We start from the raw sequence: 17,167 nt of genomic DNA, 5'->3' as shown, positions 1-17,167 counted from the left end.
TTTAAACGTGCTGTAGTTCAAGCACCATTAAAACGGCATTTCTCCAGTTTTGATTATTTGCATTTAGGTTGATGTTTCTAAGCCAGGAGTACTTAGAACTAATATCAGGAGTGTTTCTTACCGCCAGAATAAAGGTAACCTTATTACATTACCGATATTTAATGGACTGTAAGCAGGTCCGTGAGTCTGATTCCTTATCATACACCGGCAGCAAAAAATAACAACATAACAGCTTGTGATTTTGTTTTAAGAAAATGAAGACCAGATTTTAGCTCATAATATAATACATGAGACCTTGGAGTTTCTATATTTACCTCCTAATTACAGGTAAGTTATCCATTGAGATGTAGATTGAATATATTTCAGGACTAATAAACTTATCTACAATCTAAGCATTCAGGAAAAGCGTTCTGATTTACTCGAGACAAAAACGGTATTCCGCTGACTAGTTCCTGACCTATGTGTAAGCATCCGAATTTTTAAGGTCCAATCCTCATTTTTTTACAATCAAGTTTCTGACTCAAACATTTCTGTCAAAACGTCCTGACTTATTTGTTGGCAAGGCCAAAGTGTTTTAATCGTTTTCCCAAAAGACATATGAATTTGTTAATATGTTTATTTTATTAAAGGCTGCTCTGCCCCAATAACCAAACTATTATCTCGCACTTCTTTCATAAGTCCTTTCTGAGAGTAAGGCCAAACAAACAAACCGATGTTTGTAGGTTATCGAAGAAGGAGAAGCTGACTCCTTGTTTGGCAGTAAGTCCGCCTCCTCGTTATCATTGATATCTTTATGTCTATACTGGCTCTACCTGAATGTTGTATACTTTGTTCCTCCAGCATTCGACCACATGTTATTAAAAGACTCAATTACGTTTAGTCTTTTTAGGCCCTTAATCTTTTTAATAATGGACACTTATTTTAACTGGTATAATTTCTTATAAGTAATATAGTATCCACTTGCTAAAGCATTTACAATTAGTATTTAAATCCTTAGCACTTTTCTTTAAATCCTTAGCACATTCATTGAATGCATAAGCTGTGTCTAAGGATCAGTTTAGTCGAGAACAGAAAAACTTGAATAAGGGCATTAGTGATATTTTACTGAGATTATAGTAAAATTAAAGTAATGGTGAACCAAATATATCCGTTGAGTGCTTTTAGATCTCTCATAAGTTGTCTGCTATGCCGATCATCGCAATCTGTTCCATAATCTAGAAGATTGCCATATTTGTGTCTAAAATAATCTCACTACAACAGAAAAAATTATTCACATTTCTATTAATCCACCATCAACTATAAATCTGAGGTTTAGTGTCTTGTCTCTCAATGATTTTTCAGGTGGTAACAAATTCTGACTTATGTAAACTGCGCTGGCTCACCAATCCTGTACTGTTTGTTTATGAACTAAACTCTTAAGTATAAACAACGCACTTGCATATCTTCGTACTTTTTATTATATGAAGGAAAAATACCTCTTATGTAAAATAAAATATTTTTAAGTTTTTGTAGTACCTATATATTTCTTGACCGTGCATAGGTTATACTGAATTTATGTATTGAATTATAAGCAATAACAACATTTTGTCTCTGAAAAACGATGTAATAAAAAACAAATATTAAGAAATTAAATTTTATTGTGTTTATATAAATGTTTTATATCAAATTTTATATATTTAAGTAATATATAACTATATCCTCTACTGGGTCTCACTCAGCATGTCTTTAGAGGTGGTTAAATGGGATCTTGAGTGGTTAAACTGGAAGGAGGCTACTGTTACTGTGAACCAGGCCAATGTATTTATTTATACATCACACAACAATATACATAAAAAACAATAGTTAAATTTTAGCCGTTTATAATATTTATAAAACCTGTCATACTTACATACTATACTGTTTATACTTGTATTAACACAAAACTGTAATTAAAGTCGCTGTATGTACATATGCGATTATAAGGAAATAAAAAAATCAATTACTCTGTAGTTTTGGAATGTAAATTATTCCCGATGAAATGACTAACTAATTCAAAATCTACTTATAACATTATGGGACGTAGTAATAGAGTGGCAAATAATAGTTTTATAACTTTTATTGCAGTTGGTGAGTATATTTATATTGTAATTTCAGTAACTAATTGTAATTTGTAACATGTATTCAGTTAATATATTGTAATTTATTGCTAAAGCTAGCAGTTAATTTTATAATTTATTGTTTAAAATTACGTTATGAAAAAAATCTAATTTAAACTTTACAGAGCTTTGTCAGCAGACACGAATAAAGTGAAGGAAGAGACAAAGACAATGGGTAATTAAAGTCGTTAGCTGCAGTCGTTAAAGAAGCACTGTCCTGGGTGACAAAGGACCTCAATTATTGAAAGTGTTCCTGCATACACAGCGACAGTAGAAACTACTGGAAATAAGTTTCACAAGACGTTTCATATTTAATGCATTTTCTTGGAATGAATATTGGAGGTAATCACAATATACGTATAGACAACCGTAGGTTTATGTTAGCGCTCCGTTAAACAAATTGTTTTTACAATTTATAATGTTAAAACTTTTAAAATATTAACACTGTCAACTTGATAAATTGGAATTCATGAATCGGGTAACTTTTAGCACACTGACTGAAGTACATCCTCTGTGTAAAGTGTAGCTCAAACCTACTAATCGCTCAATAACTGAAAACAAAGTGTATGAAAACTACTACATAGATGTCACGCATAGAAGAAAGAATAAAGTTTACACTAATATTTTTATAAGTAAATAGAGGAATTAGTATATATATAGCTGATGGTAAAGATGAGAATCTCTATATTTATGGTGAGGCGACAAAAACGGTATATAATAATACGTAATTCTATAGGTATCAACTAAGATCCCTGTCTCGTCGATTTAACCTATTATCAACTAGCTATAATAATACTAAACAACAACATTTGAATGAGAAGCGAAGTTATAAACAACTGCTGTTGATGAAACGAGGAAGCTCCTACTATTTTCTTTTATAAATAAACAATAATTATTACATTTCATTTTAGAGAAGAGCATGAAAGCGATGTACTTGTGACAACAGTTCGGTAACAAAGTTTATTTTTATACATTTCAATGTAAAATATATGATATTCTTTACCACCTTAAAATAATTATTACATGCGTTGTCAAAAGAAGTATTTAGATTAATAGAATTTTTGGATGAAAAACTACATCCCCTTTACAAGTAAGAGTAAAACATAAAAAATAAAACCGATGATACATAAGAGACACATTATTTGCAACTGTGATATACTCATTAAGTAGCTATGATAGAAAGGGTTTATTCAGTGTGAATGTTGAGATCAACTCCATTACACCTTCCAATTTCTGCAGCGTATGAAATCTTACTCTTTGATTGACATGCGTCTGAAGAGAAAATTATTCAGCGACCACGAAGTTCAAAATTAACTTTTTGTATCGTTCCGACATTAAAGATACCTGTATTACATAATCAAGTGTAATTTAGAAAAAGAGGTGTTCTTATTTTCTCATCAGATGCACAATTGAGTTCACTATGATGTTTTAGACTTGATCCCAAAGCACGGTGAACCAACCGAGTATTCTACACATAACGAAGCAATGACGGGAGGGGCTGATTCAATGTGAATGTTGAGTTCAGCTCCAATTTACCTCGCGCTTTGTGCATCGTCTGAAGTCTGACCCTGTGACACACTTGACATCTGGAATCAATATCCGTCTGAAGAGATAAAGAAAGGCAGCGACGAATAAGCTCAAAATACACGTACAATACAAAAGGCTGATTTAGTATGGAAAGTTATCATTGTTGCATCAGATGTACAAATAGATGCTCTACGATGTTTTAGACACGATTCGAAGCACGTCGGAGCAACCGAGTTACATAATGATATATATTATATATATATATATATATATATATATATATATATATATATATAATCATTTAATTATAATTTTAAATCTTCATAGTAAATGATTTAACGGAATGTTATACTTCTAATAACAAAGGCCTAGACAATTTGAGTCTTTGGCCACTAAAGGTAATGTTTTCGGCTTCCTTGTTTCTGACTCACAATACTTAACCCTTTTAATTAACTCATTTATTTTTTTTACATATGGGTTCAGAGAGACATTCTGTGGTACTGATTGTCTTTAAATTTTTGTCACTGAAGATTTGCATAGGCTATCGCGGGAATAAATTTATTCATTAAATGAAAAATGTATTAATAATTCATTTAACTGTAGTAACTAAATAATGGATCTTTTGAAATACAAATATAATACATGAGGGTGAATACGAAACATTATGAATCCTGTATTTGAAGTATTGTTAGAAATATTTACGAGCACGGTTTGGGTGAATGATTAGGTTTTCTTGCCACAAAACCTATAATAATAGGTGAAGGTCAAAATGTGCTGTGGTCGGGGGAATGAAACTAGAAAAATTCAGATCAATTTTTGTCTTAGATGTCATGGGGTTATATGATAGGTACTATAAATGGAAGCTTTTTCAATGAAGTATTAGATACCAACCACCATTTTTGGACTGGCCGGAGTAGAACTGAAGAGTAGAAGGTAAAGTCACAGTATAAGAATTCTTCATGGTACACGAATAAAACTTTATTTTAAAACAGCAATCCATAACAAAATGGAAGAATTAGTCCATAACTCTCTTGATTATAATTTAATATGCGTAACAAAGATGTTTTGTCAACACATGTCTATCAGTTGTTTTAAAATTTAATTCATTTTCGTGTAAAGGTTACAGCTTCAAAATATATATCGAACAACTTATGAAGATTTTTTAAATATTACCCAATTTTAAAAGTGTCAAATGTTGTCCCTGAACCTAACTGAGATTTTATTACATATTTAATTGCTGGTGAGCCTGACTGATTTGCCATGTCAGCTCAATATCATTCGGTACATACTTTATTTATGGTTTAATTGAGAGCAATATAGTTAGTGATATATATATATATATATATATATATATATATATATATATATATATATATATATATATATATATAGTTAGAGGTTTTATACCTCTAACGCATGAAGCTTATAATAATACTTAGTAAGTTTACAACAGTTTTCTCCTACTTTATTTCCAAATTCAGAATTCAAAATAGATTTCGATCCGGTTCATATCCTACTCGTACAATTTAACTCTGCCTTTTTGTAAAGGTTCTTTTTAAGATAATTTATACAATGAGAGATGTTTCGGGTTACAGTATTCATGAACGGAGATGTTTGTAAAACGTAGACAAGGTTGGGTCGGAGTCGTGGCTCTAGAAGACGGGTCGTTACGAGGAGTGGGTTTAGAGGATCACTTGCTAAATTGGGGCACACCTCGTTCTCCCTTTCCTTCATAAAATACTGAAATGTATTAAATTTGTCCTATTCAATTTAAAGGAATAAATACAATATAATGTAATGTAAAAGCATTGCATAATTAAAAGATACTAACTTATATTTGTTGTTGAGAGAAACTGAACTTCGAGAAATATTAGCATGACAAAATGGAATTTTATTCATGGTAGAGCACACAACTTATCATGTAATTAAATCGCAGAATAATAAAATTTTTAACAATTCATCATCTTTAGGCATCACTAAACCAGCATAAATTATATCACGGAATGAATGAATTAATAAGTGACCTGTATAATTTACCTATATCATTTAACCTGAACCTTCACCTAAAGGCCACGGGACACATATCTTTATATGTCGGGCAACAGAATCCTATAATTAACATGAGCTTCTGCAGGTAATCTCAGTTATAAAAAATAAAAGATGACAAACTAGTTTTTTTATGGTATAGTAAAACCTAAAACAGTAAATTATATATATATATATATATATATATATATATATATATATATATATATATATATGGTTTTAATTTTTAGGTTTATTATTAACGAATCCTACATGGTGGTATATATATATATATATATATATATATATATATATATATATATATGTATACGCAGTTTTTACTGAGTGACTAAACAAGCTTTCTATTTTTGAACTAATATAATACTTTAAAAATCATTTCAGCGTCTGATCAAAAAATACTCAAATACTGATAGCGCCAAACATCATATTATCAGAAAGAAGACTTACTATGATCACATTTACTTAGTTTTATATGAGTTTAATTTGGCCAAAATTCACCCTTCCTCTGATCTAAAAGATTAGATATGCTTCTCACAGATACTTATAACAAAAGTTGAATGTATTTCAATGTATGCAGGATTGCAAAACATGCAGACAAGACGAGGTATTAGCAAACAAAAACTTCTGTAGGTAATGAAAATGGGCTGCCCTGATGAGGACTTTTACACCATCCCTAAAGAAATCTCTTGAATACCATTCTTTTCACGGCCACCAAATATACGTTTTCTGTAAAATATAATAAGTTAACTAATATTATTACAATTCGGTTTTGCATAAATATACTATAGTCCTATTTCTATATTTAAAAAAGTAATTTTGAAAACAGTGTCCTTTAGACAATATAAGGCATGAAGTGTTTGTTTTGATTAATAAAACCAATATTTTGAATAAATCTTTTTGTACGGTACTGGGAAAGAGTATTACATCTATTAAGAACGCAGTATTGATACACAAACATTTCAAATTTACATATTCATTATTAACTTAGCAATATGCTTTTATATTTGAAAATATTCCTATAGCTGAACGATTAAAATTAGCTGCACTATATCTCAATAATAATTTTACATCATGTGCTATAAAGTAGTAAGCTGATATATTTATTAATGCTGAATAAACGCTACCTAGTTTCCTATACAAACGCTGGTGTCAAGTTATTGCACAACTTTAACTAGATAAGTTCATACCTGTCACTGGTACATAACTTACCTGATGTTGAAGTAAAGTTGCTCTGCCATGTTTGTTCAATCTATTTTCATATTGTTATGAATGACAAAAACTCTCTTGTATAATAATAATAAATGTAAACTGAATAATCTATTATTAAATGAACTAAATGGTTAAATAAGTGTATGGGCATTAATTAAAGACTTAAAAATATGTAAATTGTCTAAATCTAAGACAACAGTTTGAGTTTATATGGGTTGTTTATCCTTGAATAATGTTTTATTCAAAATTAAAAACTCCTTCGGTCAAACTTACGAGGAATTGTTTGTTAATGAATTGGGTACATATTTGGCTACTCCAAAAATCAAGTTTAATGTTAATCATGGGTGATATAAACTGCATATGCTACAAAATAGAACAATAATATTTAGTTATAAAACTTACCTTAGGTTCTAATGGGTTCTTTTCACTTATAAATATTCCTACACGAATAACTAACGCAACGCAAACTTGTATTGATCATGTTTTCGCACGAACTAAAAATGCAAACAAGGTTATGTTTGAATCACCCTGTGACTTAACGGATTATCACGTGGCGTGCGTCTGGTTGCGCGTAGACGGACACTTTTAACGTATCACGCGATATTCCTATACGAATATAATCGGATACAAATATTCTGTGACATACACATAAGTTTTATACATAGTTATCTTGTAAAACCAGTTATATTTAATTTACTTTTTGGTAACTTTAAAACTGTATAGGAAGCAAAATATAGAGCTCTTCTTCTTGGATGTATTCTGTAAAAATAGTAATACAATTTATAATTATTAATTACCTACGTGTTACGAGTAACTGAAAATCTACTTAGTAATACAAACATTTTCTAAGTCTCCATAGACATCTTATCAACTAGTATACATGATTCTAGTTCATTACAAGCAGTGTGAGTTAATTCCGAGAACAACAACATTATATAAACGTCTCAATGATCCAAATGCAGTAGAGGGAGTCACAAGAAAATCGTTCGGCAGTAGATTAACTTGTACAACAAACAGGCAAAGTTATAATTGCATCTCTACGTGTGAAGAAAACCAAATTGCGATACTTAATCCTTTACAGTGTTTTCACTTCAAAACCTCCCATTAAGTTTATATTTATGATATAAGACGTATTCTTTTGACTTAATAAGACTTGATTCGTTGACCAATAATGTCGTTTTAACATAAAATAAATAGTATAAATCAATTAATTTCAATAACATTGTAGTTATCCTGTTTAGAAACCTTGCTTAAACTATTATATTCTTGAAATAATAATTGGCCTCACTGTGTACTATTGAAAGTCAACTTTATTAACACACAGGTTATAAAGATCAATATAATTGGGCAAGCAATATTTCGACTTGGTGTAAACCTTACAAGTTAGATGTTAGTTACGACAGCTGCCGCGTGAGTCTAAAAACTTATGCTTTTGTAATATAAGCACATTAGCAATATATATATATATATATATATATATATATATATATATATATATATATATATATATATATATATATATATATATATAGCGTTAATCTTAGCAATGCTATCTTTTTTAGCAAACACTTATATTACTAAAAAATCTGTAACAAGAACATATGGTTCAAGGTACATGAAGGGTCTTTGGGATACCAAACAAATTGAATTGAAAACATACTACATTGTACAAAGCTCAGTTGTAAGGTGTATAGACATCAAACTCGCCTTCGGCTCGCTGGGGGCTACGCCCCCAGGCCCCTTTTGGGTGTTAGCCAAATTCGGGGATAGGAGTGATTTGGTTATAGGTTAAATTCGGACATGAGGTTTCAAGTTATGCTTTCCCTACTGTGTCCTTTCTCGTGGGTTGTAATGCTTCGCTAACGCTCAGCCAAAATTATGTGAGATATATAAAAATAATCAATGTATTTCGTCGAAAAAATTAAGTGACGTCATAGCAAATTTATGATACAAAAGAATTGGGTTGATAACTAAAATCCGAGATTAGGTTTGGCAGGAAATATAAAGTAGTGTTTAATTTTAACCAAAATTTTGAGTTAGAGGGCGTTTTGTGGCTTAACGTTGGAGATACGAGAAAAAGTCACTGAACCTTTCCTGTCGGAAATTTAATTTTATCTGACCTCAGATTTGAGCTACGAGCTCTAGTTTAGTGTGTTACAGAGCGTGGTAGAAACGTCTGCACCGGTCAACTATTGTAAATTGCTTAGTGTAAATATAATAAAAAGACCTACCATAAGTCAGTATTTTAACAGTTTTTTAGAGGGTTTAATTTGCTCGGAGTTTATATAGTCATGCCAGTAAATTCCCAGGGGGGGGGGGTAATGTTACCGGCAGTTAGGACATAAGGGGGTTTAATTTACTCAGGAGGTTATCTGGTCATACCAGAAAATTCCAGGAGGGGTTAATGTTACCTAGGGTTAAGACATCAGGGGGTTTACTTTACTCAGGGGGTTATCTGGTCACAGAAGAAAATTCCGTGGGGGGTTAATGTTATCGGGGGTTAAGACATCAGGAGTTTAATTTACTCAGGATGTTATCTGGTCATACTGGGAAATTCCAGAGGGGTGGTTTATTGTTACTGGGTGTTAACACACACGTGGTTCTCTTTTAGAGGTTGTTGTGTGTGTTAAAATAAATAAATTCTCTCTGTCACTATCTACTATTGACGTTTCGCTAACTCTCAGCCAATTCCCTAGGGGGGTTGTAATCGCTCGGTAACGTAGTAATAATTGTTCAATCCGGAACCAGAATGAATTGAACAAATAATAGTAGCAAAAAATTTAAAACAACCAAAATGTGCATTTAAAAAAAAAAAACACGATAAATATTTTACCATTGAAAAGCGATTTACAGGGTTACTAAAGGATAAGACAAAAGGCTACCGAACCTTTTTTATAGATCTCATAGTTTTCTAGTTCCTGAATGATAAAGATTTAAACTCCAATCAACGGTTCGGCTGATAATCGACTCCAGAAACAAGATTTTCACGTATCAATCACAAAATAATTGCATTTAAACGCGTTTTGCGGTCGAACAATTTATATATAGGTCAAAAAGCCACTGGACCTTTTTTGTAGAGCAACTCATTTTCTAAATCAAACTTCTGTTTTATTTTGACTTCCGACCAATGGTTTCGCCGCTATCGACCCCCAAAAACAAAAAACGTTCACGTAAAAGTTACAAAAATATTGCACATAATCACGTTTTAACCGGCCAAACCAATGGAGATAGGGCAAAAAAGTCACTGGACCTTTTCTGTAGATCGCGCCATTTTCTAATTTGATGGGTCAATCAGATTTGAGCTACGACCTACCGTTCGGCCGCTATCGGGTTCGAAAAAATGTTTTTTTATAGCGAAAGAATCTCTGGAATGTCAAACGTTCCCGCGTTTTGTCGCTTAACCATGGAGGATAGAGCAACAAATCACTGGACTTTTTTGTAATTCACTTCATTCCTGACCATAAATTTTTCGTCAGATCCGAGCTAGCTCGAACGGTTCGCCCGCTATCGGGCTTACAAAAAAGGCCTGCAAGGGTGAAAAATGCACGAATTGTTTTGAGAGGTTTAAAAGTAAAAATGTCCGGTTTTCAGACTTTTCCTGTGGGTCCATATTGTGAATGGTACCTGTGTGCCAAAATTTCAAGTTTCCAGCACTTCTAGAACTATGTTAGAATTTGTATCTATATATCAGTGAGTGAGTCAGTCAGTCAGTTTCACATGCGGCTGTGTAGTATATTAGATTAGATAACCATTATAGATTAGATAACCATTATAGATACGACAAAAAAGTGACTGGAACTTTCTTGTCGGAAATTTAATTTTGTGTTTAGATTCTGTCGTCATATTTTAGCTGCGAGCTTTGGTTTAGCCAGGACTGAGCTCGGAAGAAAAGTCTGCGCTGGTCAGCTATCTTGAATTGTTTAGTATAAACATAAGAAAAAACCGACCTAAAGGCAGTATTTTTAAGTTGAACATTTGGTTTAATATCATCAGGAGATTATTTAGTCAAGCCAGGAAATTTTCCCTGGGGGGTTAATGTTACCGGGGGGGTTAACACATCAGTGGGTTTAATTTACTCAGGAGGTTATTTGGTCATACCACGAAATTCCAGGGGGGTTTAATCTTACCTTCTCTAACGCTCAGCCAATTCACGATGTGGGGTTGGAAGTCACTCGTTAAATTAGTAACACAAGTTAAATCCAGAACAAGAACGGATCGCACAAATTACAGTCGCAATCATATTTACAACTCCTGAAAATTGCTAAATACGACCAAGATTTTACCATTAAGAGAGATTTTAGGGCTTACGTAAGGATATACGACAAAAAGCTACCTAACCTTTTTTTAGATCTCTGGATTGTCTAGTTATTGAACACTTAGGATTTACGTTATGATCAATGGTTCGGCTGCTACCGCCTCCAGAAACAAAATTTTCACCTAAAAATTATAAAATATTTCCTTTTAAACAGGTTTTTTCGGCCAGACCATTTAGGATAGGGCAAAAAGTTACTAGACTTTTTTTGTAGAACACGTCGTTTACTAAAAACTTATTAAATTACGTGTTTTGAGCTACGACCAACCATTTAGCCGCTATCAAGCCCGGAATGAAAATTTGTAGGCGAAAATTTTCAAATATTTTCACTTAATCGCGTTTTGCGGTAAAACTAATGGAGATATTGTAAAAAGTCACTAAAACCCTTTTTTGTAGAACATATTATTTCCTAAATCTAACCTTTGTTTTATTTTGACCTCCGACGCAATGGTTTCGCCGCTATCGATCCTAAAAACAAAAGTTTCACGTAAAAGTTACAAAACAATTGCACATAATCACGTTTTTTCGGCCAAAACCAATGGAGATAGGGCAAAAAGTCATTGAACCTTTTCTGTAGATCACAGAATTTTCTAATTTGATGGGTCAATCAGATTTGAGCTACGACCTATCGTTCGGCCGCTATCGGGCTCGAAAAAATTATTTTAAGCGAAAAAAATCTCTGGAATGTCAAATATTCGAGCGTTTTTGCCGCTTAACCATGGAAGATAGAGCAAAAAGTTACTGAACCTTTTTTGTAGATCACTTCATTCCCCACTAACGATTTTTTCGTCAGATCCGAGCTAGCTCCAAACGGTTCGCCCGCTATCGGGCTTTACAAAAAAATGCCTGCAAGGGTAAAAAATGCGCGTTTTTTTTGCGAATTTTTTTGAGGGGTTTAAAATGTAAAAATTCCCGGTTTTCAGACTTTTTCCTGTTGGTTTATACGGCAAAAGGTACCTGCCTGCAAAATTTCAAGTTTCTAGCACTTCTAGAAGTAGGTTAGAATTTGTATACAGATTTAACCTCTAATATTAAAAGATAGCTATTTTATATATGGTGTAGAATATTTTACAAACCCATCAATACACCTGAATACTAAGACAAATGTAGGATTGTTCTTGCTTAATTTCTATTAAACTCATGATTGTAGTTTTAACGTCGAACATTACAAGATAGCTATTTTATATATGGCGTAGAATATTTTACAAACCCATCAATACACCTGAATACTAAGACAAATGTAGGATTGTTCTTGCTTAATTTCTATTAAACTCATGATTGTAGTTTTAACGTCGAACATTACAAGATAGCTATTTTATATATGGCGTAGAATATTTTACAAACCCATCAATACACCTGAATACTAAGACAAATGTAGGATTGTTCTTGCTTAATTTCTATTAAACTCATCATTGTAGTTTTAACGTCGAACATTACAAGATAGCTATTTTATATATGGTGTAGAATATTTTACAAACCCATCAATACACCTGAATACTAAGACAAATGTAGGATTGTTCTTGCTTAATTTCTATTAAACTCATGATTGTAGTTTTAAACATTGTTAATGTGTTATAACTATTTGTATAAAATGTTTCACGATTTTAAGCCATCATAACAGTAAAGTTTATATGTGTGTGAACTTGACGGCAAATCGTATAAATATTTCAGGAATCGAGTCGTTTTTGAAGGAATCATATCATGCAAGATATGACAACACAAGGACGGGAATCAGATCAAAAAGATGATGACAGGGAGCTATAAGGAACGAAGAGTTCTTCGTTAAATTCGGCTTTATTTCTTTGCCACTCAGTCACATATACAAATCTTCAGGGAAGCTATATTAACCCGTGAGAGGTCTCGTCCTTCCTACATACGTAGCAGGTCTCCTTGTATAGCTGCTATCTAACATTGTGTTTTTTTATGTTGCCTTTGTTTTTACGCTTCTAAATTCTATTAATTCTACACTTATCTATTACAAGTATCGTATGTGTTTTTGGATTACTTTATACTTATTTTAATGTAAAGAAATAATACCATTATTTTTTTTAATTTTTAGAATAATGCATTTTCTTATTTATAAATATATTTTTAATTTCTTTACCTCGCAAACATTGTTTATTAAATGTTAAAAATGAAATATCAAAGTTTTGAAAATACGTTTTTCTTCTATTGCACAACTATGGCACTAGTGAACGTTTTTCACAATATTTTCTATGCAAGTACACCTTGAACAAGCTGAACACTTGAATAGCTTAAATCTGTTTTTCCTGGCAGGGCAGTAAAACAGCTGCGTTTTAAGATTGGAACAACATTCTCTGGACCCCCATTCACCAGTAATACGCTTGCACTAATACAAAACACTAACGGGATCGGTCACACGCGTATATGCCATCTAACTTCACTATCGCGGTCGGTCCCGTGTCGAGATGGCAACTAAAAAGGCGCGTAGAGTGGGATTCCCCTTTCCGCCACGGAAAAGATTGTGTCATATAGTCATTAAGGCACCTGTGAAGTATCGGTAGGATTTATCATTGAATAAAAAAATTTTCATCAGACAACTATTTTTGTTAGATACCATCTATCAAGGGGACCTCTAACGGGTTAATCACGGATAGTGATTGTTTTCTAATAACTAGATGTAAGATTGTAGTTAAACCAAAAGGAGTTTTGTAGTAATGTTTTACATCGAACTATCGAGAAACAAAACAAAATCATCAATGGAACAAAACATTGTAAAGACAGTGTAGATGACAATGGCCATAACTGTAAACTTTTTGACGAATTTTCTATATCGTGGCAATAAGGCAATCTCAACATTGCCGTCGGAAATATTATTTACTCAAACAAGAAGTGGTTATACAGGTGCAAAACTTACGAAATTGTATGCGAAGTCATGGGTGACTGCTAGTTTCTTCTAGAAAGGTTTATTTTGGATGACTTTGTTGGTCACATGGTAAAGGATGTTGTATAAAATAACGAAAACGGTTAATGGTTTAAACGTTTTTACCTATATTTCTTGGTTGTATCTTCTCAGAATAAGTCTAATATCCACTTTTACGGGAATTGAATTAATCACGAAAAATTCACTACTTGTAAATATTTAATTCATTTGTCTTGAACAGAATTATATTTACATTTGATTAAATTGACCGGGTATCGTTTAAAACATGAATGATTTTAAATTAATTTATAAAACACTCATGACATGTAATAATAGTTTAATTATAGACTTCAATGTCTAGAAACATTTTATTGGTAACTAGCAGTTAGTTACCCGCAACTTTGCACATGTTAAATAACAGGTTCGTCATAGGCATATCATTCACAATGGTATAGGATACACCTATTACAATTACAGATTCTGGTAATTGTAATTTACCTGTGTGTCAAAACTCATCAGTCTGAGACATAAAAAAGATTAAAAAGAAAACTTCAATATAGTTCTGTAAGTTGTAACACCATTTAAACATCTATAGTGGCTAACCCTCATTAAAAATCTTTTATTTGTCTGTTTACTGAAAGACGCTCTCTCTCTCTCTCTCTCTCTCTCTCTCTCTCTCTCTCTCTCTCTCTCTCTCTCTCTCTCTCTCTCTCTCTCTATATATATATATATATATATATATATATATATATATATATATATTTATGTTACAAAACTTATTCATTGCTTAGTGATACATTTTGGATATAAAAAAACTTCAATTTTATATATATATATATATATATATATATATATATATATATATATATATATATATATATAGAGAGAGAGAGAGAGAGAGAGCGCGTCTTTCAGTAAACAGACAAATACATTTATAAAATACTAAATACATGCTATACATTTCTAATAGGTATGTGTACAGTAAATTATATATTTGCATACTGCTTCTTGACGAAAATTAATCTACAATTGAAGTTTTTTTTTTTATATCCAAAATGTATCACTAAGCAATGAATAAGTTTTGTAACATGAATATATATATATATATATATATATATAGAGAGAGAGAGAGAGAGAGAGAGAGAGAGAGAGAGAGCGTCTTTCAGTAAACATATATACGTATATATTCATGTTACAAAACTTATTAATTGCTTAGTGATACATTTTGGATATAAATAAACTTCAATTGTAGATTAATTTTCGTAAGTTAAGAAGCAGTATGCAAATATATAATTTACTGTACACATACCTATTAGAAATGTATAGCATTTGGATTATTTATTTGTTCATTTTATCAGTTTTATTGTGCCTTTAAAACCTCTTTTGGTATATTGGACACATTTTGTCATCTACAGCTTACATGATAGAAACAGGGAATCTTGTTGGTCTGTAGTTTACCTACTTTTAGACATGTGCTTCACGTAGTACTCTACAACGCGCATCACGTAGCTCCACTTCTGTTAGCAGCAGTACCTTGAAACTGTGTATTCCGTTAGACGTGACATGTGAATATTTACGTTAGTTATAGTCATTATGTTGTTAGTTGTACTTGTTATGCCAATTAAAAGTATCCAGCTTAGTCGGATTAAAAGTAGATTTCACTTGTGGCTGTTATCTCGAAATGTCAAACTAAAGATGCATTATTAACTTAAACATTTAAATTGCATAATACTATTGGGATGGTAACTTTCAAGTTTGGCACGTTAATATATTCGTACAACTTTAAAATATTGACAAACTGAATCACCTTGAAACCTTACTTCATCAAATTTACATAAGCATATCAATTTGTTTTTTACACTTTTACTCGCAATCAGATTTATAATGAAAAACACCCGAGATAAAAGTATGCAGAATTTATATGCCTTGATATCGAAATCATTCAAAGAACGTGAAAATGGTCCACGTACCACTTTGTTGTAATCGGCAAGAATTTGTGGTAGTTATTGTGTTCTCCATTATTTATGCATTCCTCTTAAATACTTAAATACTACTCTTTATCTAAAAACCTCACAAGATATAAAAAATGAAACAGATAGGATTATACATTAATGTAAATTACATGATAATTAAAGAAGTTACGTTTTGATATACAATGTAGTATAGATTATATATAATTTTTTTTCATGATTAACGGCCGTCATCGTGAAACTGTGTGAAAAATAATATAAGTTGGTTGTATTTTTTTATTATATATTTAAAATATGTTATTTTCGGTCTATATTACGAAATAGTCAAGTAAAACGTTTGCCAAAAATACGAATAGCCTCCATTTTGAAAGGTTTTACTGCTTAACACTGAGAAACAAACTCATCCCAACCATTCGCAAATACTCTCTCTACGTACCAAGATTATCTTAATGTGTTTATAATTGCTTTAGTTATCTTGTTCACACTCATCCCTGCAATGTTTTATAATAGTGCTTAATTTGTACGCCCGGTGTCTAAAAACCTTATGCGATATAAAAAAAGCACGTAAGGACATGCATTATTGTGAATGGTCTGAGAATTCAAAACTACTTTGTCGTTCTGCGATGTAACGCATAATAATAGAATATATAACTATTTATTTCTCAAACTTTGAATGGGCGTTATCCTTAAACGTTAGACATGTCGAAAATAGTTAAGAAATTATAATTGTATATTCTCATAATTACCTAATATATGTAAAAAATAAATTTTTGTAGTGTAAGTTGGAAATTACTTGGTTAAACATTTATGACTGAATGTGAACAGCCGCCATCTTGAAACTTTTCATTGGTTAAGATTGGCTAACGAACTCATCCATTTTATTTGCAAATACTACCTTTATACCAGGTTTAGTCTAGACGTATAAGACATACGGCAGTTATAATAGTATCACGTCGTAATGTTGATTGCAATAGGTATATAACTATGAAATGTACCAACAAGTTGTGGTAGATTTATTTTTTAAATATTTATATTTTTCCTGCTGTAAACTCATTTAGTTAACATTTCCGTTTATTAATTTCTT

General features: G+C 31.7%; 1 protein-coding gene across 1 annotated transcript in view; it reads left to right on the top strand.

The window, feature by feature from the left end:
- The window catches only part of LOC124373942 (hemicentin-2-like), a 508,219-nt gene that overhangs the window by 253,861 nt on the left and 237,191 nt on the right, over positions 1-17,167 (top strand).

Source organism: Homalodisca vitripennis, chromosome 1 (genome assembly GCF_021130785.1).
Source record: "Homalodisca vitripennis isolate AUS2020 chromosome 1, UT_GWSS_2.1, whole genome shotgun sequence".
Taxonomy (NCBI): domain Eukaryota; kingdom Metazoa; phylum Arthropoda; class Insecta; order Hemiptera; family Cicadellidae; genus Homalodisca; species Homalodisca vitripennis.
Note: the sequence above shows the minus strand (reverse complement) of the source record. Positions and strands in the feature narration are given on the sequence as shown.